The sequence below is a fragment of the Cydia fagiglandana genome, chromosome 11 (assembly GCF_963556715.1).
Source record: "Cydia fagiglandana chromosome 11, ilCydFagi1.1, whole genome shotgun sequence".
In the NCBI taxonomy this organism is placed as follows: Eukaryota; Metazoa; Arthropoda; class Insecta; order Lepidoptera; family Tortricidae; genus Cydia; species Cydia fagiglandana.
The window spans coordinates 18,094,246-18,119,442 of record NC_085942.1 but is presented as its reverse complement, the minus strand read 5'-3'; the positions used below and the strand labels follow the sequence as shown (position 1 = coordinate 18,119,442).

The 25,197-nt window shown below is 38.9% G+C and overlaps 1 protein-coding gene across 5 annotated transcripts in view; it reads left to right on the top strand.

Annotated features, from left to right (window-relative positions):
- Nucleotides 1–25,197, top strand: part of LOC134669117 (tyrosine-protein phosphatase Lar) — a 680,297-nt gene that overhangs the window by 850 nt on the left and 654,250 nt on the right. The gene's annotated exons all lie outside the window — the stretch shown is intronic.

Here is a 25,197-nt window from a genome sequence, read left to right as displayed (position 1 = left end):
CTAAGTACCTATGTACAGTCGCCGTCAGATATATCGGAGCGGCCAAGGTGTTCCCAATATCTGAACACGCACTCTAACGCCTTTACAATAGAGACGTGTTCAGATATTTGTGAGAACCTTGGCCGCTCCGATATATCTGATGGCGACTGTACTAAAATTTTTGGCAGACCTAGTCATGCCAAAAAAAATATAATGTCAAATCTCGGGATATCTGCCGTATGACCAGAATTGAATACAGATCTATTTATAGAGTTGACTTGATTTTTATGCCAATTTCTTACATGTAAAACACATTACATGTATATTAATTATCTTGCAGATTAGACAGTAAATAATTTTACATTAATTCTAATGATATTTATTTACTTTAAATTTTCTATAGTGTGTACTTTGCCTTTTTTAAAGACTAAAATAAACTATTCAAGGATATAACATTATATTTTGACCATAATGTCATAAATATCTATAAAAGTTTCTGATAATATTGCCAAAAGATGACTACCCCGAATCATTTGCCCGAAAATAGCTTATCAATATTGTTCATCATATTCGTCCATATCACATTTTTGTCCGTTAGGTAAAATTATTAGAGTCAGACCATGTTAACTCTGCATGGAGTTTGCAATGATAAAGTTAGGCAATGTGATTAATGTCGAAGTTCTATGTAAATGTGGTACCATCACCCATACTGTTAACTGTACATCTGTGGACTTTATGCCTTTTGTAATAAGGTCCACAAATTAACAGTTATGAGTGTTGGTGTTTGTACTCCCTTACTCTGCTTTGTTTATGTTAACGCAGACTCTAGGACCCATCTGCCGGGCTAGCACATGATTGACGCGACAGTATCTCGCTGCGAGATAGATTACCCGTCCTGCTTTAATAAATACAGTTAAAAAAAGACGGGTAGTCTATCTCGCGGCGAGATACTGTCGCACTAATCATGTGCTCCGCCTACTGTGTGTCCTAAAACACAAGTCATGAGATTTAATGGCTCCTCTACATGATGGGCCAGAGACGGCTCTCATTCTACCGCATGGCTGCGTCCCTTGGAGTGGCCGGCGCTGGCCCATCGTGTAGAGGAGCCATAAGAGTTATGATAATAAACTAAGTAGGATTATTTACAAAACATACCATGTCTCCTTAGCAAGCTTCCTGCATACGGCATCCCTGCTGACTTTTGTAGCTGGCTATCTGATTTCTTGAGTGAACGGTCGATCAGAGTAGTTATTGATGGCTGCTCTTCAGACCTCATGGCCATTGACGCCGGTGTTCCTCAGGGGTCTGTTCTCTCCGCAACCCTTTTCCTGCTCCACATTAACGACATGCTGCAACCCAGCATTGTAGGTTATGCAGATGACAGTACGGTTGTTGAGAGATATTTGGCTGGTGCAGGGGACAGCAGGGAGGATATACGTTCACAGAGAGAGGCCATGGTTGAGCGAATGAACTTGACCCTTAGTCTCGTTTCCCAGTGGGGTGATGACAATCTGGTCACGTTCAATGCCTCCAAAACGCAGACGTGTCTATTTTCCGCAAAACGGAGTCCATTCGACCTGACTCCTTCTTTCCGGGGTGCATCTGTACCTATTGCCGACAGCCTGGAACTCCTCGGCATGGAGCTGAGTTCAGTCCTCAGCTTCGGCAGCTTCATTGAGTCTAAAGCACAAACTGCGGCCAGAAAGCTGGGCGTCCTAAATAAGGTGAAGCGATACTTCACACCTGGACAGCTTCTAACACTTTACAAAGCTCAAGTCCGGTCGTGTATGGAGTATTGCAGCCACCTGTGGGATGGCTCAGCTAAATACCAACTCGCCGCTTTGGACTCAGTGGAGCGCAGAGCCAGGAGGATGATTGGCGACAAGAAGCTAACGGCTAAGCTTCAGTCTTTGGCCCATCGGCGGAAAGTCGCCAGCCTGTCGGTATACTACAGGTTGCACTTCGGGGAGTGTGCCCAAGAGCTACACGAGCTTATTCCACCGTCCCCATTCTACCATCGGACTTTTAGACGCACGGCCGGTTTCCATCCTTACTTGGTAGATATTCCACCAATTCGCACGAAGCGCTTTGCTTCTACTTTCCTTATGCGCACTGCCAAGGAATGGAATTCCTTGCCGGCGTCTATATTTCCGTGTTCTTATAACCCGGCAACCTTCAAATCAAGAGTGAACAGGCACCTTCTGGGCGAGCTCGCTCCATCGTAGGCCACGTCTACGCCTCGGCTAGTCTGTGGCCATGAGTAAGCCCATTCATAATAAAAAAAAAAAAATGTGAAGTGTTATGAGTAAGACACATGTTGTGAGTCACGCACCATGTGCTTGTCTGATTTATAATCATTCTGTCTTAAACAATGTTTCTTGATGACATATGAGATGGGAAATAAAATAATATGATCTTTAATATGAATTTGACAGTACCTTTTATTGTAAAATGTGATGGTTTTACTTATGAATTTAAAAGTCACAAATTACAAGACACAAACATAAATATTTTAATCTGTATTTTTGAACACTACATCCTAGAATCTAGATACTAAAATATTAGTATGATCCTAATCCACCTAATCAATTGAAATTTTAGTACTAAAGTAAACAAATTGGTTAGTAAATTGGCCAATCATACTGTTATTTTAGTGAGGTCAATATGATTAAGTGTGGCATACAGATAAGTGTGGCTGTCCTTCACATTGGGGCATATTTACACATTAATTAGTGTTTAATGTGTGTTCATACCATCATGCACCGTGATTGGTATGCCATTTAGGGTCCTAGCTATGGTTGTTCAATACTATGTATGTATGTATGTATGTATAAACTCTATATTGTACAAAACACAAATATATGGCACAGAATAGGCAGTACAAAGGCGAACTTATCCCTTTAAGGGATTTCTTCCAGTTAACCTTTGAGTAGATGAGAATTGAAGAAGAATGGTAGACAAATATAGCACTGAGTATAATAGACTAGAGGAAATACTTGCGCTATGGAATGTCCAATTTACCTAGAACCCTAAATGGATTAACAATCACGGAGTGTGACAATAAAGGGTATTTCTCTGAGAATAGTTCTGCAGTTGCGTCTAATTGCCACAACTCTTTCCATACATTTTGTATGGCTCACGGCAATTAGACCGCCAACATTTTTTTGAGAATGACCCTAAACAGTACCTAATCAATGTGTAAGCACGCCTTAAAGTGAAGGCAATACTTGCCCTGTAAAACATAAACAGTTTTTTTTCATGACTCTTTCCAAATATTAATTTGTTTCTTTAATGTGGCAGATAATGGTTAAGGCAAGAAACCTGAATCAGTTCCGAAGAATAGAGAATAGGAATAGCAGGATAGGAAGGAAGGTTAGAAGATAGGATGCCAGCCTCAGATTTTTGAAATTTGTAAATATCAAATATACGGAATGTTTAGGTACCGGTTTATCATGTCAAGAACCTGGGAATGGGAATCCAGTAGGTACTGATTTTGTATGTAAATTTTTGTAAAATTTTGACTGGGAGCAGTCTTATCAAAACACTAGAACTAGGGGCCTACCCAAGATATCAATCGTTGATAGAAAACGCCAATCTAAACAAAAATAATGTATGGAAATAGTCACGTGTCACGTGACATTTTGTAGCATCTGTACCATAGCATACCATACATTATTTCTTTTCGTTTGGTATTTGTCAATGTCGGATTGTGATCTTGGTTTAGGCTCTCTGTAGATTTTAAAGTCTGTTGTAAAGCAGCTTATTTGAACCAAGGTAAACTTTCATAATATTGGCTTGATCCCTTATACATAATATACAAAGCTGTCACTTACTGCTTTTTATGACTTTTAAACGTAAAATTCGGCTGCATTGCTTTCATATGCACAAAAGTAATAATTGAAGCATAATTATGCTTTTGAAGCATATTCTTATTTCATGGGGCAATCTAGTTAATATTTTTAAATATTTCCTAAGCCTTAATTATGCTTTAAAACTAATTTTGTGACTATAACTGCTGTCAGTCAAGTTGTTACGTTTTCAAATATTATAAATAGCAGTAGAGTGTCACTTTTCATATGTGAATAACTAAAATGTAAAAATAATATGTAATGTCCTACAACATTTATGATTCTTTATTCTTGTCAGTCTTCTATATTTATTAGGCTCTATCTTTAATTCATACCTAGGTATATTAGTCAATGTACAATTCTTTTTGTAACACCTACAATCTATCTTTTATCATTCGTTTCAATAAATAGCTTTAGTCATTAAAATGTAATTAAAGAGCTTTTCGTGATTTTTACCTTTATTTACCTGTTAGAAGTTAGACTAAGGGCGTAAGGGCAATACCCAACCATTAACCTTTTAGTATCTAGTTCCATTATTTAGATTAAATAATATTGTAGAGATAGAGTAGAGTTAGACCACGAGAAGTCTGCAACGATTTTAATAGCACATGCTGTGCAAGTGTTAGGTATCTTAAACGTCAAACTTCTATGAAGTGATGACGTATAAATAACACTTGCACTGTGTGTGCTATCAAAGTCGTTGCAGACTTATTGGCCTAACTTTATTTGCTTTATTGTAAGGGACACGTTTTTGAACTGATCTGTTGCTAAAATATCATTCTTGTTAGTAGGGACGGTAGAGAAGTTTGTGAAGCTGTGAAATGAAGTAATATTATTTATTAAATTTATTCATAATCATATGTGTCTTTTTAAATCAAAGCTTTACTTAAATATTATTTACATGTACCTTAAGGGGCCCACTAATTACCAGTTCGCCGGACGATATCAGCCTCTCAGTTATACTTACGCAAAATTTGACAGCTCCGAACAGCTGATAGGCTGATATCGTCCGGCGAACTGGCAATCTGTTCGCTAGGCTATGCTTAACGTGCGTAAGAAATTGAGAAACAAAAATTTATGATCACCCTCGACGTCGCAAACATATGGATTTTTGTGGGCCCGATTTGTCAAATTATTAATGACTTGTAAACTTATAATTCTCGGGATTAGTTGTCAAGCGGACCCCAGGCTCCCATGAGCCGTGGCAAAAATGCCGGGATAACGCGAGGAAAATGATGATGAGTCCTATAACCGCCAGGCGGGCGCAGGTGTCATGCACACAGCCAAAATACCAGCCTCTGCCAGCCTCAACATACACGCGTGTCATACATAGTTTTGATTAATACCTACAGTGACATATTGCTCGCGACGCGTACGCGTAACACAGGGCAGGGAATGCAATTCCTGTAATAGGTCTGTAGGGGTTGATTTTTTTTCGCAATAAAGCCATATACCTGTAACTTTCTGTTAAGCGTAATGTTAATATTACGATTTTGAAGGCTACTGGTAGCTGTAAGGCCTGTAAACGCGACCATTAGTCACCTTATTGTGTCACTCGTGGGACTTGTTACATATAAAATATTAGACAGCTTAAATGGGAAAGTTACCATGTTTGAAGTTCGGACCCTACTCGTATGTGCATTACTTCGCCTTAACTAGCATAATTGTTGCCCCTGGCGTATTCAACATTTAGGATTTAGAATAAGTTTTAAATATATTATATTATAATAAGATTTAAAAAAAAAATAGGTGAAGCTAGAGACAATGCAAAGATGGTTATTTTAGAATTTTCTATTTACATCTAAATCATTTTCGCTGCTCTTTTTGTTGTGAATTAAATGGATATATATTTTCTTGATAAAATTAATATTTTAATACAGTGTAAACTCTGTATAACGACATTGAAGGGACTGGGCATTTTTCGACGTTATAGAGAGTGGTTGTTAAATGGAGGGAAATAAAAAGGACATCTTACTATTCTAAATATTCTAATATATCTGTTTATAATATACTTAGGACACATTTTGCACAAGAAGAACATTCATTTCATACTTGTCAAAAGTTTAATGACCGAGGTAAACATGTGCAAGTTGATCATACAAAACAAAAGAAAAAATTTCTTAGAATCTCCGATACGTCAGTCGAAGTAAACACGTGCTAGATAATAAAACAACAAAACAGCAAACAAAAAAACGTACACAGCTGCAGTTTTTATCAATTTCGGCAACTTAGAAAGTACTTCTTAATGATGTATTATGCCGTATTATTGTCGTTAAATAGAGTGAGGTTGACGCTATATAGGGTGTATTACTGTATAGAAATCAAGGTAAACCAACCAAAGTCAAGCAAATTCGACGTTTTAAGGAGTTTGTCGTTAAATCGAGAGACGTTATAAAGAGTTTACACTGTATTTTAGTTGGGCGAAGTTGGGCATTGGTGCCCAACTGCACTGTTGGCAGTGCAGTTAGGATCCCCGCGTTAGATATTCGCCTAGTTTTCAGTGAATTACAACATTGACAACGGATTTTGTATTCTACTATGCTGACTGTGTATAATTAAAAATAGAATAGACTACATAACAGAAGCTAACCATTCCCTCGACTCGAGGCATGCCTTGACTCCGCCCGGCTGATGTAAATCGCACATTTGGGTGTAATTTGGTTCACAATACAAGATAAGAAAGTACTTGCGTTACTTTTACTTCAAAACGGCTCTGTCCCTATATGGAATCCACGAACAACCTAAAAAGCTGTTCAGTTGTTCCTTACCATTTGTGAGTAGTTCTTTTGGCTTAAGATAAAGATTTGTAACCGGTCATTCTCTGATAATATGTCTGCGGTTGCGTCTTATTGCCGCGACTCTTTTCATACATTTTGTATGGGTCGCGGCAATTAGACGGCAGACATATTTTTTGAGAATGACCCAACCGTGCAAAAGGCAACATATTTAGTTCAAACTTTTCATAATGCGACCCACTTAAGGGTGTCCATTAATTGCGTGAGTTTTTTGAGGATTTTTTGATCTCTCTCTGGTGAGTGTCGTGAGATTTGATTTGACAGGGTCCTGTTCTACCGTGAATTCGTCGGATTTATTAAAAAAAAAACAAAGTTTGCATTGTTAGTTTTGTTAACGAAGTTGTGTTTTTAAGTAGCTGAATGTATGCTTATAAAATGAAGTTTTTTTTATTAAATTAATAAACTTATAGGTACTAACGAGTTAAATCCATCCCTTATTTTAACTTATTAAACTAGAACAAAACTTATTTTACCCTTCAAGGGTAATTACGCTCGGGTCCGAAACCACATAGTTTATGACAAGTATGATAAATGTACCTACGTCACATCAACATTAGCTAAAGCTTTGCCTAAAGTTAACCCTTTGACCGCCAATTATTTCTTTAGTCTATGTGGTTTTTAAACTCTTTCGAACTATAGGTACCTACCGCTGAACTCACTATAAAAAAGGTACGAAGTGGCACATACATCAAATTCCTTGACCCTACGTTTCTAATACAAGTACCTAAATAGTAGTATCCCACCGAAACCAGATATTTTGCTGAAACCCAAGATTCGGTTTTGCTTTAGTTTCAGCCGAAGCATGATTTTTATGTTGAGACTTGCCGAAACCGAATCTTCGACCGGACTCAACTGAAAATAAAGTTTCGGCAGGGCCGAAACGTTCGACAGTTTATTGGCCGAAACGGGCCGAAACTTCGGACAAACACTATTAAATATTCGATAGCCATTTACCTCGCGTCCGTTGAGGTGGTAGCCTTATTATACAAATTTCATCCCGGACGGGACTGGAAAAGTCACGTTGCGTACACAGCGACCTTAATTCTCACATTGTCGAACAATACGAGGATGCGTTTCCACAGTTCCATTTGCACTTTATTCTCAACCCAGTTCTTTTCCGCGCTTGTCCTGCGTTCTGATTGGTCAAGCGAGTCAGTGGGCGGACCAGTGTAACGTGACCTCGTGACCCGTAACAACTACGCGAATTGGAAGAACGCTCTATATTGCCAAATGGACGCTGTACAGGCCCAAAAATACGTTGAAAAATGCGATTTAACATGTTCGGGTGAAATTATTGCCGTGCCCTTGCAGGGTGTCACATGTATACCTTTATTTATGTTCCATTCCATACATGTCTGTAATGTGATATGCAATAAAGTATTCTATTCTATTCTATTCTATTCTATTCTATTCTATTCTATTCTATATGAACGGGCGCCCGTAGTACCTATAGTTCGTTTTTTTAGCATTAGAAAGAACTTGCAAGAAGGTAAGCGATCTTGACAAGTCTTTTAATTGAAAAACGCTTTTTAAAATTCAAAAACTATTACTTATGAAAGCAGAAGAATATAAATGATCGTATTAGATTCATAATTGTTACACATTTGCCGTAACTTATTTTTAAAATGTGTTTTTCAATTAAAAGACACATCAAGATTGTTTACCTAATTTCTAATGCTAAAAAAAACAAACTGTAAAGATAGCGCTATCTTTAGGTACTTTTGAAATCTTTGGTTTCGGCGCGTTCTAAATTCTGATAATTTTTGTCCGAAACCGAACCTTTGCCCGAAACATAATTTCTATGCCGAAATCTGCCGAAACCGAAGCTTTTCGAGTTATCGACATTAACGACTATATAGTTGGCTGGTTAATCTGATCTGCTACTAAATGTGCTGTGTCACCCTTTTTACTGCCCTGCCGCACAAAATTAATATCGAAATTTGTTTATCTGCCTCTATCGTTCGAATATGCAAGAGTGAGATAACGAAATTTCGTTTTTCGTGGTATGCCCATGGTTGGCCCGAGCGATTATCTCTCTCGCACTCTGTGAGCGAGTGAAATTACGCCAATGTTTATCTAGACCGCACTGAAAGCCTGGGACAGGTTAGCTACTAGTATATTTGCGACGATATAATATATATTGTCTATTATGTCAATACTACCACTAAGGCCACAGATTGTAACCACAATAGCTACAATATGGTATGTATAAATAAAGTCTTCTTTGAAATAAGATTATAATGGAATTTAAAGCGGGGCTTACGTAAAATTGTAGTTTCGAAGTATAGTGCAGACTAATTGAGATAAAAGATAAAAATCCGCGCGATCGCTATATCTTACGTTGCATGTGTCGCGCGCCGCGCCGCATCTTTTGTTTCCTTCTAATTTCCTGGCTTTACGCCTTTCAGCTTAACTAGCATGTATTCTGGCAGCGATGGAAACAACACCAGTGTTTATCTAGATTCTAGAGCACTGAAAGCCTGGGACAGGTTGGCTATATTGGCAACGGTATAAACCCAATAGTGGTTGTTTATTGTCAATACTACCACTAAGGCTGGCTGTAGATTGTAACCTAGATAGCTACAACATGATATGAATAATGTTTAACTCGGAAATCCATACTTCCATACTAATATTATAAATGCAATATAATAAATGCAAAAGTGTGTCTGTCTGTCTGTTACCTCTTCACGCTTAAACCGCTAAACGGATTTAGTTTAAATTTGGCATAACTCCCGACTTAAGTCCCGGGGAAGGACATAGGATAGTTTTTATGTCAGAAGTCATCCCTAAAGATGGTGAAAAGGGGGGTGGAAATGAGAAATTAAAGAAGTGCCTGTTAATTGGTGTAAACAATTAAGCATATTATGCTCGAATTGCTATTAGATTTTATTCAGACGCTGTCTGCTGGTACTAATTTCACGCAGACGAAGTCGCGGGCAAAAGCTAGTTGATCATAAAGGAACATTTAGAATAAAAGTAAACATTTCAGAATTAGTAGTCGCAAAGATTAATCTTGCTCATCATCGTAGCCAATCTGGACTAGAGAAGGGTCGTTAGAGTTAATACATATTTCCAAGGCGATATTGATACTGCCTAGGGCCATAGAGATGATAAGTTGATAACAGATAAATAAATAGCGCTCTGAACTAAACCCCTACGATGCCTCTTGTATGCGGTTTCTAGAATAGCTTCAACAACTGGCTCAGTTTGAAAACTAAAGACTATACCTACCTTAATCTTAAACATCCTCGTTCATGAGTCACTGTCTCTGCGACTATAAAATATCATAAACATTTATGTAGTGTCAGGCAGACCGTGAACGAACAAAATAAATCTTTGTACTCGGTATAAAAGCAACGTAACTTGACCAATTGTAGACTTTATATCGTTGGAATAAGGATTACGAATGGTTAGTTATTTTTGATGTCGATGGCAGTTTTCAGGTTTTAACGGAAGCTCAGAGGCTAGCCAGGTGACACTGACAATCATAGAAAACAACAGACAAACTTAATTTATGGAAATCATCACGAGACTTCGTTGCATCTGTCATCTTGTCTCCCGAACTAATACATTTTGACTTTTTGATAGAGTGAGACCAAGATAAGTCTGCAGACTGCAAGTGTCTTTTTATGTTAGTGTCTTTGCATGACAATATTATTTAAGCCGTGAAAATAGCAAGCCCGGGGGGTCTACCGCGAAAATGGAACGAACGAAGACGAATACGATTGGACCGCGACACGGTGGTCTGGCCCTAGGCCATAATTCAAAATATGTTATGTGTTATTTTTAAGTGTCAAATGCATTAGTATTATTCACTAATAAATGTACTTTAAGGAGGTATAAATAGATCCTGGATAACTCATTATTTTCATTCTCTAATTAACGTCGAAAGTGAACTGAACTCCCGGTTGTACGCGCTCTCTTATCGGCAACTAATTAAGTGATCGGTCATTAGTGGTGAATTTCTGCTGAATTTGTGTATTTACTGATTATTATGAATATGGAGCTTCAAGAATCAGGTATGTAGTTTTGTTTATCACCCTAACTTTCACTCTTTTTAGAAAAACATAATAATAATAAAGGGTCTACGCCATGACAAATTGTAATGAGATTTGTTTTAAATGTTATTTCTTTACTTGGAGTTTTAGTTATTTTATTAATCCAACGTAATGACAAGATTTATACCAGTTTAAAGCTTATTTTTTCTAGATTTATAATCATGAAAGTCTTGCTGCGTAAACTTGCGTATTTAGTTTTTAAAAGCCTGCTACGCCTGCGTAGCCGGCTTCGTAGCAGTGCTACAAAAATAATACGTAACGAAATTCACTATTATTTTTTTATTTTCAGATGATAAGTACGTGGGATCCTTTACAAGAGGCTTCATATTTGAACTCTGGCTATCTTTCAGTGGTTCGGACAAAGATAAACGTCTTCAAATTATGCAACATGTGATAGAAATGATACCAGATGCTGAAAACGTGGACACCAACAATTTGGATAACATCATAAAGTATATTTGTGAACGAATTACAGTTATTTGGAAATCCGCTTCGCGAAATAAGTCTGCGGTTCTCAAGAAACATTCTGAGTGGCTTAATAATAATAATAGTGGCGAGCTGTTGGGGAGTAACGACCCCACGGACCCGAGTGCTCCCGAGAGTCGGTCAGGGTCTCCGTCTCCGGCGTGTCTTCGTCGGTCGGAGTGGACCCCAAGGGGACCCGCAGGACTCTCAGCTCTGGCTTGCCTTCATTGGCCGTCCAGAGAGGAGTCGCTAGAGCTATATGCTCCACGGGTGGAAGTGAAAGATGCATAAGACGCGAGTTGGCACAGTGGCTGGTAACAGCCACTGGGTAGAAAGCGGCGCACACCTCTCGACATCCCTGAGCCGCTCACACCGATGTTGCTCCTGGTCGTCTTTACGACGACAGTTTCAGGGGCCCATCTAGTCAGTGGCGAGTCACCGCCTGCCTCGATGACGGTGTTAACATTATTATGGCAGGTGTCCGGACCTGTTTTACAATAGCCCAGTCTCATTGTCCACCCAAACATCAATCCATAAACCGGTATACTGTTCACTTTTTCTACAATAGTCCCAATGCCTGCTGCGACCGGTTCACGGGTGTCTATTGTTGCGCCTGTGAACGGGTTCCAGCAGGCGTTCTACATGACATTAAAACTCTCCAAAGGGCCTCTACGTGTTGGATCTATATCCCCACGCAAGCCTATCAAAAGACCGGGATCTATAGGCCCGTGAAGTCCAAAAAGGAGATACAATAATAATAATAAAATCATTTATTTCAGGCAAAGCCCATAAAAGTGTTAGTATCTGTACAAAGCAAGACTTAAGACTATTGTTAATAAAATACAGAGTCACAAAACACACACACAACCGGATGAGCATAAATTCATTAAAACAGTCAACAAAATACATGTAAAAAAGAGCAAAGTGTTAATATGCCAAAAATAAAATCGGGGGCCGATAAGTCCTCAACTGTTCAATTCGTTCAAGAATCATCATCGCCGGGAACCTCATCTGCAGTTGGACGACCTAAAAAAGAGTTTACTGCTTGTAGCAAGCGGTCAAAACGCAGAAGATTAGCAGCACTAGCTGATCTTGATGGATCAGCGGTCAGCGATTTAACGAAGGCATCAGACAACGAGACCAAAGAAATAAACCCTGACGACGTGCTTTCCCTTCTGACAGGCGCTAAGCTCACCAAGCATCAATATTTGTTACTGCGTGAGTTTATCAACTCGCGAAAAAATCCTGTTTTACCTTCATATGAAAAAGTTCTTAAAGCAAAGAAGAAATGTTATCCAGAAATCATCAGAGTTACGGAATCAGCAGGCGAAGTGGAATTGCAGAGTTTATTGAATCATACTGCATCTCGCATAGTAGAACTACAAAACGAAGTTTTAAGTACTATACCAGAGGAATCGATGGGTGATGTTACGTTAATAGGAAAGTGGGGTTTTGATGGAAGCACTGGCCATAGTGAATATAAGCAAAACTTCGCCAGTTCAGATGTGACCGGAGACGGAAGCCTATTCGTAACATCGTATGTACCTCTTCGATTGATTTCAACCACTTCATCATCGGATGACGCCGTGCTGCTTTGGAAAAACCCGCGCCCATCGTCGACTAGATACTGCCGGCCAATTCGATTTCAGTTTATTAAAGAAACTAAAGATTCGACTGTTAACGAACAAACATACTTTCAAGAAAAAATTGAGCAGCTTGTGCCTACGATAGTGAAGTACGGAGACGGCAAAGAAATAAACATAAATCACTGTTTGCAACTCACCATGCTTGATGGGAAAATATGTGCCGCACTCAGTGGCACTTCCAATGCAACGTGCACCCTTTGTAAAGCTGTGCCAACTCAAATGAGAGACGTTCCTTCTAGCATAGAAAGGCCTATTGATTTTAGTAAATTGGAATTTGGACTCTCGCCGTTGCATGCGTGAATTCGGTTTTATGAATATTTTATTCATTTATCGTACAAACATGAAACAAAAAGATGGTACGCTACATCAGAGGAGGATAAAAAGCACATAGCTTTGAGAAAGAAAAAAATCCAGGATGAGTTTCGGCAGAAGTTGGGTCTAATTGTAGACAAACCACGAAGTGGAGGGAGTGGCACATCCAACGATGGAAATACTGCGAGGAAATTTTTTAAGCACTCTGATGTGTCTGCTGAAATCACAGGTATCCAGCAAAGCCTTATTGAACAGTGTGGAACTATTTTGGAGTGCATATCGTCTGGTTATACAATCAATGTAAGAAAATTTGAAGAATATGCCACAAAAACGGCTGGCCAACTCATGGATGCATATGGCTGGTATCCTTTGCCTTCATCAGTACACAAAGTGCTTATACATGGTGCCATCATTATAGAAAACGCTCTAGTTCCTATTGGAGAGCTGTCCGAAGAGGCAGCTGAGTCAACAAATAAAAATATAAAGATGTTCAGGCGAGACCATACCAGAAAAATGTCACGAACCCACACCAACGAAGACCTTATTCACAGGCTTCTTTTAAACTCGGATCCATTAATAACCTCCAAGAGGAAATTGCCGCGTAAAAAAAAAACTACACTTTCTTGTAACGTATTAAGCTTATTAACTAGTACTGAATAGAATTTAATGCTTCACTTATTGTTTTCGTTTGCTTTACTGTTATCTTTTCTATAGAAGTATACTCGATCTTTATGATTGATTTTTCCATTTAGTATTTAATTTTTTTTGCCCGCGGACAGCGAATCGGGGCAATTTTTAGGTTAGGTATTTATTTGTATTAGTTTAGTTATTTTGTTTTAGTGTTTCTTATGCATTTTTAGTATGTATTAATAGTTAAAACTAACAAAGACTTCAGGTTTTTTATGATGTGATTTTTAATGGAGAAAAGTTTAATATACTTATCATGTTATATACTGAAACAAGTGTTTTATTTTATTAAAAACAATATTCGTTACATCATATACTCATTCCCGAAAAAAAACTACGATAATTAACATTTTTTTTAATTATGGCCGCCTTTACAAGGCGCGCCGACCACCGTGCGCGAGATGTCGAACCGAACGAATGAACGAAGTAGGTAATAACACAGAAACCATATTTTAATTATAAGAATCTCAACACGGTTTAACCCTTTGTAGGGCACAATAAAATAATTAAATGGAAAAATGACTACCTTCTAAGTTATAACATAAGTTTTAGGACTAAGCTGGCAATGAGGCTTGATATGAGGATATTGTAAAATAAAAGTGCACCTCGTACGCCTTGATATATCCAGCGAAACTGCAACGGCGAAAACATATCAAACCACTATTTTGTAAAGTTCCGAGTATTTCTAAAGGTTGAATGCGTCCTTCTGTAAAAGTGTTCCCGGGTAAGTTATGGAGTGCTGTAGATTTCGCCTCGTTCCCTCGATTCCCCCGGGGCCTTTCTGTGACATCTGTAAATGCGGGTTATCTCGTACCGGGACGGCGGCGAGCCGATAACAGCTTATTTGCATTATTGATATGACAAGTGATAAGGGGATGTAGTTTGGATCAAGTGAGGACTTTTTATTACCGTTTTTGATGGAAGACAAGTTGTTTAATAGTACATTATTGTCGAGGTTCGGAAGTAGCTACTTGCAGGCTGAGGATTCGTTTTAAACGGACGACCTTGGGAGTCCGTTTAATTGAATCCGAAGCCAGCAAGTAGCCTTCCAGCCGAGTCATATATAGTGCTTTTCTCAAAAATGGTGCAAGAAATATAAATATCATAGAAATATTTTACAAAACCCATGTTCTTGCGTATATATTTTCACAGAAGAAAGCCCCTGCCGCCTTTTTATTTTTTTTAATAAAAAAATTGAAGTGTATTTTTCTGCCGAAAATACGCCAACCTATTTGAGACAACTAAATAGTCGCGGTACTAATCATCTGTTTGGCTGTTTAATGGGCCTGTGCCTTCATTTGATATGGCCAATTTAACTTTTAAAAAGTTTGGAACTCGACAAATAATGCAATGTTGCATACAAATTCTATTATTTGTCGAATTCCAAACTTTTTAAAAGTTGAAATGACCATATCAAATGAAGGCACAGGCCCATTAAACAGCCAAACAGATGATTAGTACCGCGACTATTTAACTGTCTCAAATAGTTTGGCGTATTTTTGGCAGAAAAATACACTTCTATTTTTTTATAAAAAAAATAAAAAGGCGGCAAGGGCTTTTTTTCTGTGAAAATATATACGTAAGAACGTTGCTTTTGTAAAATATTTCTATGATATTTATATTTCTTGCACCATTTTTGAGAAAAGCACTATATATGACTCGGCTGGAAGGCTACTTGCTGGCTTCGGATTCAATTAAACGGACTCCCAAGGTCGTCCGTTTAAAACGAATCCTCAGCCTGCAAGTAGCTACTTCCGAGCCTCGACAATAATGTACTATTTTATCACACTTGCTCGAAAAAGATCTTATTTCATGGAGGTGTACTGAAGTGTACAGGCCTATACCTATTGTTCCCGCGGGGGATATGTATTATAAAAAAAACTCTCCAGAGTTATATGATAAGCTACAAAAAATATTAGAAAACTAAGGGATTTAGATCGAAGGTCATTGGCGTGGGGCCGCAGTGGCGGATATGCCCTAAGGCCAAGTAGGCCCGGGCCTAGGGCGGCAAGATATTGAGGGCGGCAAATTGCGACAGCAAATTAGCTGCATTACAACAAGAAATAATTCAAAATGTAGTCAATATGATGGGCGCTGAGAAAGAGGCGGCTACAGGGCCTGGGGCCTAGGGCGGCAAAGACTGCAAATCCGCCACTGCGTGGGGGATCCCTTAATAAGGGGTCATCCATTAATTACGTCACACCAATTTCTAGGTTTTTTGACCCCTCCCCCCCCTTGTCACACTTGGTCACATTTGGCAAACCCCTCCCCCCCTAGTGTCACGTCACATTTTTTCTACGAAATCGCCAAATCGAATTAAGTAAGTACGTAAGTATTATTAATATTTTATCAAAATATTTTTGACGATATAAATATTAGTAATTTTATAACCCAAAACTGCTTAGGAAAGAAAATTAAACGATTAAAAACTATTTTCGTTTTAAAAACTTGTTATTTAAATGTACAGCGAACTAAATAATTTAAATAAATTTTCGGTTACTGATGAAGTTAAAGTGACGTCACAAAGTTTGTGTCTCTCCCCTCCCCCATGTCACAATATGTCACATTTTCTTGACCCCCTCCCTCCCTCTAAACGTGTGACGTAATTAATGGATGACCCCTAACCTGCAGAAGTATGTATTACATGCCGTTGAATTGAAAGCTAAGTTATCAAACATTATCATGCCAAACATCGGCTTCTTGGATTTATAAGAAGTGTTAAAAAAAATAGGGTCACGTTGACGTACCCGACACTTTTCTGGAATGCTCCTAAAATCAATGCACGAATTTGGCTTTAGCTAGGATTTACTTTAGGTACTTCGGTAAACATAAATTACAATCAACGAATCTTTGCTCCAACGTAATGTCTAGCAAGTTTTAATACTACTTGTGAGAAGTTTATTAAGGTTGTTTGAACATAAATAAACTCGATTTCTATAAGTCTGTGAAAAATATTACACGTGTTCGTTTCGTGCTACATAGGTATAAAAGTTTACCTAACACACCTCCCTGAGGTACACCTTTGCCTTACATGCTACCTTCCGATAGTCTTTATGTAGTTGTGATAAGGTTCACGAAAGGTCAATTTATAAATTGAAAGTGTTGTAAGAATAAACCTCGAGCCATGTTTACTGCCCTTCATTAAGGAGTTCCGCTGTGTGCGGTCAATAATATATATACAATTTTCGCCTTAGCACAATGGGATATGGTTGAAATGTGAATAGTTATTTTTGACCTTCTTGCCTATTGACTTCCTCGGGGTCAGGGTTAGAGCATTGTCAGCCGTTTTATTCATTTTCATTTGCTGCAAAATTCAACCTCAGAAGTTATTAAGAACATAATAAGCGAGGTTAAGTTAGGCGTTTTAATGGGTCGTTAGTTTTGTACTGTCTTCGTTGCTAGTCTTCGTTTTTCGAGCAGTTGGTCATATTTTTGGCACCTGATGAAAGTTTAATTTGAGATTTTTGGCGTTTTTGAACTATGACAATTTCAGATGAAGGCAAAATAAAGCCGACCACTGACTAACAGGCCGCCGGACGATATCGGCCTGTCAGTTAGAACAAAAATTTGACAGTTCCGAACAACTGACCGGCCGATATCGTCCGGCGGACTGTTAGTCAGTGGTCGGCTTAAGAATAGGGTAGTACTTGGTACAATACATACTAGTAGGTACGATACGTCTTTTTTAGAGTTCCGTACCCAAAGGGTAAAACGGGACCCTATTACTAAGACTTCGCTGTCCGTCCGTCCGTCCGTCTGTCTGTCACCAGGCTGTATCTCACGAACCGTGATAGCTAGACAGTAGAAATTTTCACAGATGATGTATTTCTGTTGCCGCTATAACAACAAATACTAAAAACAGAATAAAATAAAGATTTAAATGGGGCTCCCATACAACAAACGTGATTTTTGACCAAAGTTAAGCAACGTCGGGAGTGGTCAGTCAGTACTTGGATGGGTGACCGCTTTTTTTTTTGCTTTATTTTGTTTTTTTTTGCATTATGGTACAGAACCCTTCGTGCGCGAGTCCGACTCGCACTTGCCCCGTTTTTTTAGATATTAAACCTGTTGGTCAGTAACTTTGTTTCTTTAGTGAGGTCAAAAACTGACAATTACACACTTATAGGCGCCCTTGGGAAAGTTCTCAAAGTGACAGGTGATAGGTTATTAATTGTATGTTGTGGTTTATCTTTCCGTTATTTTGCTTATTTTTCTAAGCGAGATTTAAATAATTTATAATTAATCGGTAATTGCAGCTTAATTAAAATAAGCAACTATAGTGGTACTTACGCAGTTATAAAAAGCAAAATTTCATCTTCAAAGTAATCTAGGTATTATACAAAGTTATGGAGCGTATTGATCACAGTATTCTAAGTATAGGTAAAGTAGCGAACTCTTTATAAAACCCAGTAATTGATAGCCTCTGTTAGTGTCTAACGAATAAAAACTTTGCTTAAGTAGATTTACTTCAAGTCTGCAACGATTTACTCCAACCAACGAAGTGGTTAGTTACAACAATCAGAAATCATCGCATTTATTCGTGATAAACTATAATATACACAAGTATAAAACAACAAAGAAAATTAGACATAAAAAAAAGTAGTTTACCACAATCACGTTTTTAACCTTTTGGACGCCAATGACCGATATCCAACGCAGGTCCAACGCCGAATACGGATTCATCGGTCACAGACCACAGATCAACATAGACTTACGAACGTAGACATAAAGTTCAATTTCAGTTTTGACACTTCGATGACGAGGCGTCCGAATGACAGCTTTTGCGTTTGACACGGCCTCGAAAAGGTTAATCTTGGACAGATGTCACTAGGCATTTTAGGTGGTCTTTTTGTATGAAATTATTGATGGCCTGTTGTATGGCTTTGTGAGCCGTGAACCTTGCGGAACACCAACAGCTTTACCATTTTATAAAAAAATCAAAAACTTAATTGAACAAAAAGCATGCATGCGTCAAGTCAGGGACCTGCTCACAAAACTTCATGAGAAAAGAAAAATTCTGTAAGAAACGTGGGGATAATATTCAGACATATGAAAGTAGACAGACATAGAGGGGGAGGCCTATGTTCAGCAGTGGACGTCTTATGGCCGAGATAATAATGATGATGATGATATGAAAGTGTTTGCCAAGCTGAAACAGAGACGCGTCGCTCACGCATCAACTACTCGATCAATTACTCATTCTGTGGTTTGACTCAGTAAATCGACCATTATTAATTGAAGGGTTTAAGGTCAGTTAAGTTAAGTGTGTTACTGTTCGAACACTTCGAATGAGGGGTCAAGGGCAAACCAACATTTAATCGATCCGATCCAGAAACTGGCTCTCGATAATGCCATTCCGAATATTACAGGAAAAATCTTAATTTTGATTATGTTCCCTGTTACGATTTGCGAAATCCCGATTTCAGTTCTGATAAATCAGTGACTTAAATGACTTTTGGGACATTCCATCAAAGATATTTTGAAGATAACGTAAATGGTCGGGCCGTACGGCGTAAAAATGTGAAGATTTATTCAATCACTTTATTAAAAAAACATTCTATTATGTACGTATTAAATGAGGTGTCAAATATATAAAAGAAAATTGAGTATACCGAATCGAGAACCTATCCTATCGCCGTGAATATCGAAGTCGATTAAAAATAGCACCAGTCATCTTTTGGTAGAATGCTCCTTCTACGCTGACGAAGTCATGGCCAGCTAAGCTACTTACCAAAAGTGCTACTACTTGAAAGTCCCTACTGATTAAGGTATTCCTCAAGTCACGAGTTAAGCTTGAGAAAAACCGAATGCAAGTACGTTATTTGTCTGACTCTGGGTGTTGGAAGTTCGGCCCTCGTTAGCATAAGTAGGTATTATACTACGTACATTTTAAAAGTTAAGTTTGTACGGGTCCACTGTTCGGAGTCTAAAGGTCGTATGTTTTGATATGTTTCTAGGGATGTATGTCGTTTCTTGGTGGGGCGGAGTAAGAGTAATGAGGTTGGAAAGTTGAAAGTTAGTCGCATTTGCGACGAGGCGAATACGGTATGAGCGAACTCAATGCATAAGAGTGGTTCAGGCGTTTTCCAATATGACATCTAGATGATTTATTTTCCGGGAAATACAGGTAAAATTTTTGGCTGATACCGAAAATTCCCGGTTCTCTTAGACAGCACCGGTTCTGGAATGCCTACTATGCCTCATAACAAAAGACCTTATCATTGTAAACCTCGACCGTTTCCCAGCAATCTATTTCTTTCATTGTATATTGTATTGTATTGTCACGCAAATTAAAATTAGTCGCAGAGTCTACTGATTTGACTGTTCTTCCGCTACAACCTACTCATCACAATATAGACACGACAGACTCTTGGATAGACCTGATTTTTACCGTTTCCGCTGATCATGTAGTCACCGTGGGTCAATATCCTGCACCGGGTTTTTCACATCACGATTTGATTTATCTTAGCTATCGTATCCGACCACCTAAAGCTAAATCTATGTCAATAAAGATGCGTTGTTTTGCGAGACTTGATATAGCAGCGTTACGACAGGACGCGAATGCCCAGGATTGGTCGTCAATTTTGTCAACTCCGTCAGTAGACGAGGCGGTATCTTCACTTAATGCGGTAGTTTTAAAACTTTATGACAAGCATGCGCCTATTAGAAACGTTAAGTTAAAGCGCCCGCCCGCGCCGTGGATGACTAGCGCTGTTAGGATGGCAATGACCAGGCGGGATCGAGCTTTTCGTAAATTTAAACGTAACCGATGTGAGGAGCACTGGGCGTCGTTTAAAATTGCGAGGAACCGCTGTAATCAAATAGTGAGAGCTTCCAAGCGTAAACACGTATTTGATAATATTGCCTCTTCATCTCCGGCTAACACCTGGAAATTTCTAAAAACGCTGGGAATTGGGAATTCTTGCAACAAACCAAATTCTCTATTGTCTGTCTCGTTGGATGATCTCAATTCCCACTTCGCCAAGTCTTCTTCTTTGGACCACACAACTAAAACTCAAAGTATTTCTTGCATTAATGCCCTGCCCTGTCCTTCCAAATTTCAATTGTCTTTTTCTTCTGCCACTGAAGACGAGGTTAGTAAGGCAATCATGTCAATAAAATCAAATGCGGTTGGTAATGACAAAATTAGCAGAGTGATGATTGTCCACATCTTAGAGTGTATCTTACCTGTTGTCACGCATATTGTCAACTTGTCCATGCGCTCTGGTGTATTTCCTGGTTTATGGCGAAATGCTCACGTCATTCCACTACCGAAAGTCTCTAATCCTACCGCACTGAAAGATTTTCGCCCTATCTCCATACTGCCATTTCTGTCAAAAGTCTTGGAAGCGATTGTGCATAAGAAACTGTCTTCACACATCTTTAATAACAGTCTTCTCTCACCAGTACAATCCGGTTTTCGTTGTGGCCATAGCACGACTACTGCATTACTGAAGGTTATTGAGGATGTGAGGCAAGGTATGGAGTCTTCTCAATTAACTGTGCTTGTTCTGGTGGACTTTTCAAACGCGTTTAATGCCGTCGACCACGAGCTCTTACTTACCACCTTGAAACACCTGAATATCTCGTCATCAGTGGCTGATTGGTTCGCTTCTTATCTGCAGTGTCGTCAACAGGCTATTCGAGCTGATAGTACCATCTCCGATTGGTGTGAGCTTTCTTCCGGCGTTCCTCAGGGTGGTATTTTGTCTCCTCTTTTGTTCTCTGTATTTATAAACTTAATCACAGATCGAATTAAATGCTCATATCACCTATACGCTGACGATCTGCAACTTTATGCCCAAGCAAGTCCAAGTAACTTGGATAAAGCGATCCAGAGAATAAATGATGATCTAGAAAGCATATCTGCGTGGTCTCGCAATTTTGGGATTTCTGTCAACCCCAACAAGTGTCAGGCCATTATACTGGGTAGCCCACGTCTGCTGTCCTTACTTGACATCACGCTTATAGATCCGATTAAATTCGAAAATAATGTAGTCCCGTTTCAGTCTGATGTGAAAAACCTTGGTCTAATCGTAGACAGTGGTTTGACTTGGACCCCCCAGGTGTCTGATGTTTGTCGCAAAGTTACCAACATGCTGAGATCTCTTTATAGATTCAAGCACTTTCTCCCCATTAGCACAAAAAAACTTACTATTCAGGCATTGGTGTTGCCCGTGATTGACTATGCAGATGTGTGTTATTCCAATATTAGCCAGGAGTTACTCAACAAACTAGACAGGCTACTGAATAGCTGTATTAGGTTTATATATGGGCTTCGTAAATACGATCACGTATCGGCCTTCCGCCGCAAACTGAACTGGCTTCCCATCCGTGAACGTAGGTCACTAAGAACTCTTTGCACACTTTATTCTATATTATTTGATCCAGCCGCTCCCGATTACCTTAAATCTAAATTTAATTTTGTAGCACCGCGTCCCGGTTGCGAGTTGCGTACATCTCGAAGTCTTAAACTGACTATTCCATATCACCGCACTGGCTTTATTTCCAACTCTTTCGCCCTTCAGGCTGCTCGTCTTTGGAATGATCTCCCCCTTCCCTTAAGGCAAGCACAGAGCAAATTTTCTTTTAAAAGCAAGTTACGTAAACACCTCTCTAACTCGCTTAAAGATAAATGATCCGCATTTTACTTATATTCTTGGGTACATAACAGAATATAACATATTTATTTATATATGTATGTATGTATGCATGTTTGTATATATGTAGGTGTCTATTGCTATTATCTTTATATGTGTAGTTTATAATTAGAATATTGTTTAGAATAACCTGATTTGTGATTCATAATTCTTCTCGTTGTCTACAATCCTGCACTAAGTACAAGTTTTCTGATTGACCCAATGGTTGACTGGTAGAGAATGCCTTAAGGCATTAAGTCCGCCATTTGTACATTTTGTTATCGTGCAATAAAGTTTAAATAAATAAATAAATAAATAAATTGTATTCGTCCAACATTCATTTTGCATAAGATTTGTGTTCATTTTGCATAAGATTGCAATGCTCCTTGCCACCACTATCCTTGTCTAAGACGCACTCTAATGCGCTGCCGCTTCGGCAAGTGAGCGAGACAGCGCGATCCACGTTGGTATATACCGTCCCGCTCGCACACCGGAGCGACGTGCGGTTGGAATATCCAATATGAACGTCTAAAAAGAAGTTTCCAGTCGAACTGGGTCAGAAGGAGACTAAACTATACGCAGAATATACTTAAAAGAAACTGTGAAGTTGTCTGCCCGCAATGTTAGAATTGCTCTAGAGATCTAGAGAGGCATTCGGAGTTTTGAAATATAAAGTTTGTTTAATATTGATTTGAGGGGCATTCCACAAAAAGGTCTACTTTATCCGGGACATGACGCGTTTGGTAGCTACCTAAATGAAATCTGTATTATACGCCGTTGAATTTAAAGATAAGTTATCATGTCATGACAAATAAAAAAGCCTCATGTACGATCAAGGAATATAATTTCAGTACCATTTCGTACCTTGTCACAGTGACAGTACGAGGCCCCCGGGACTTTTATATTGATTGTCATTGTGACAGGCACCTTCTGGGCGAGCTCGCTCCATCGTAGGCCACGTCTACGCCTCGGCTAGTCTGTGGCCATGAGTAAGCCCATTCATAATAAAAAAAAAAGGTATGAAACGGCACTGAAATTAAATTCCTTGATTGGCGCCTGGCACTTTTCTGGAATGCTCCTTGATATTACTCTCGGTGCATCTCTTTCGCGCCACATTTACACATGCAGCCAGCGAAATGCACCGGGTAAAGACGAATCAATATTAGAAACAATATCAGAATTTCATAGTTGAAATGCTTCCTGTTTTCTAGAATAAGAAACTGAAAATGTCTGAACACCAGTTCCATTTCCATACTTCGACACGTATTTTACACTTTTAAGAGGTCTATAAGTAAGTATATATGTAGTTTTATCATGGCCTGTCTGATCGTATGTTACAGGCATTATATTTATATATTCAGAAAGTAAGCCTTGTTCTTGTTTTCTTTATTCGTTGAACGGCCTTCTGGCCTATTCAGTAGTGCCTTACGAAGCAGGAGGTTTCGGGTTCGGGTCCTGGTGACGGCATATTTTATTCTTCCTTCTAGGCATAGTTTCATCGTGCGAATTTTAATGCAAGTCGGCCTCTATTTAAACCTTGTTTGAAGCAAATTTGCCCCAACTATTTCCCGTCCACCGCGCTCACCGTTTTAATCTTGCTCCACGTAAAATATTATCGCGAATATTTCCATTGTACGCGCCGCTGTGAAGCACAATGCTCTAACCCAATTAGTCTGGTAGTGGAGCTTATTAGGTTGCCTGCATATTGTCCTGGTGGGAATAGAGGGATACAAGCGTCTCGGGGATTCAAGCGAGTCATCAATAAGGTAAGTTATACCGGCCATCTTGGGTACAGAGGGGTTTAGAGTTTTGAATATTTATTTAATTTAATTTTTTAAGCAAGAGAGTGCACTAAATAAATATGTAATGCCTTAGGTCTATGTGTGTAAATAGCACGCGCACTTATGGAATTCATAAGCAACATAAAAAGCGTCCTTGCGGTCCTTGATTGCGTTTGTTCAATGTTTTTTTAGGGTTCCGTACCCAAAGGGTAAAACGGGACCCTATTACTAAGACTTCGCTGTCCGTCCGTCCGTCCATCCGTCCGTCCGTCCGTCCGTCTGTCTGTCACCAGGCTGTATCTCACGAACCGTGATAGCTAGACAGTTGAAATTTTCACAGATGATGTATTTCTGTTGCCGCTATAACAACAAATACTAAAAACAGAATAAAATAAGATTTAAATGGGGCTCCCATACAACAAACGTGATTTTTGACCAAAGTTAAGCAACGTAGGGAGTGGTCAGTACTTGGATGGGTGACCGTTTTTTTTTTGCTTTTTTTTTGTTTTTTTTTGCATTATGGTACGGAACCCTTCGTGCGCGAGTCCGACTCGCACTTGCCCGGTTTTTTTATATATTTCAAACGGGGTATGCATGTCGTGGCCAGATCGTGAAGTAGTCAAGCCTAACCTAATCATATCATTTGATCAATTCTAAAGTGGCATTTCATGAAATGATCAAATTTTATGATCTGGCCACGACATATACTTCACACATGTCAAATGTATGTATTTTAATTTACGTGTGTAAACAATCGAATTACACCCAAACTTACCCCATTTCGCTAAGTTACCTAAGTAAGTACGTATTACGGATCAATATCGAGGTGTAAATAGGTAATCCTCATTTCTCAAAAACTAATATTTAATATAATTTATAGTTGGTCAAGCAGATCTTGTCAGTAGAAAAAGGCGGTAAATTTGAAAAATGTAGACGCGAAGGGATATCGTCTCATAGAAAATTTGAATTTCGCGCCTTTTTAAC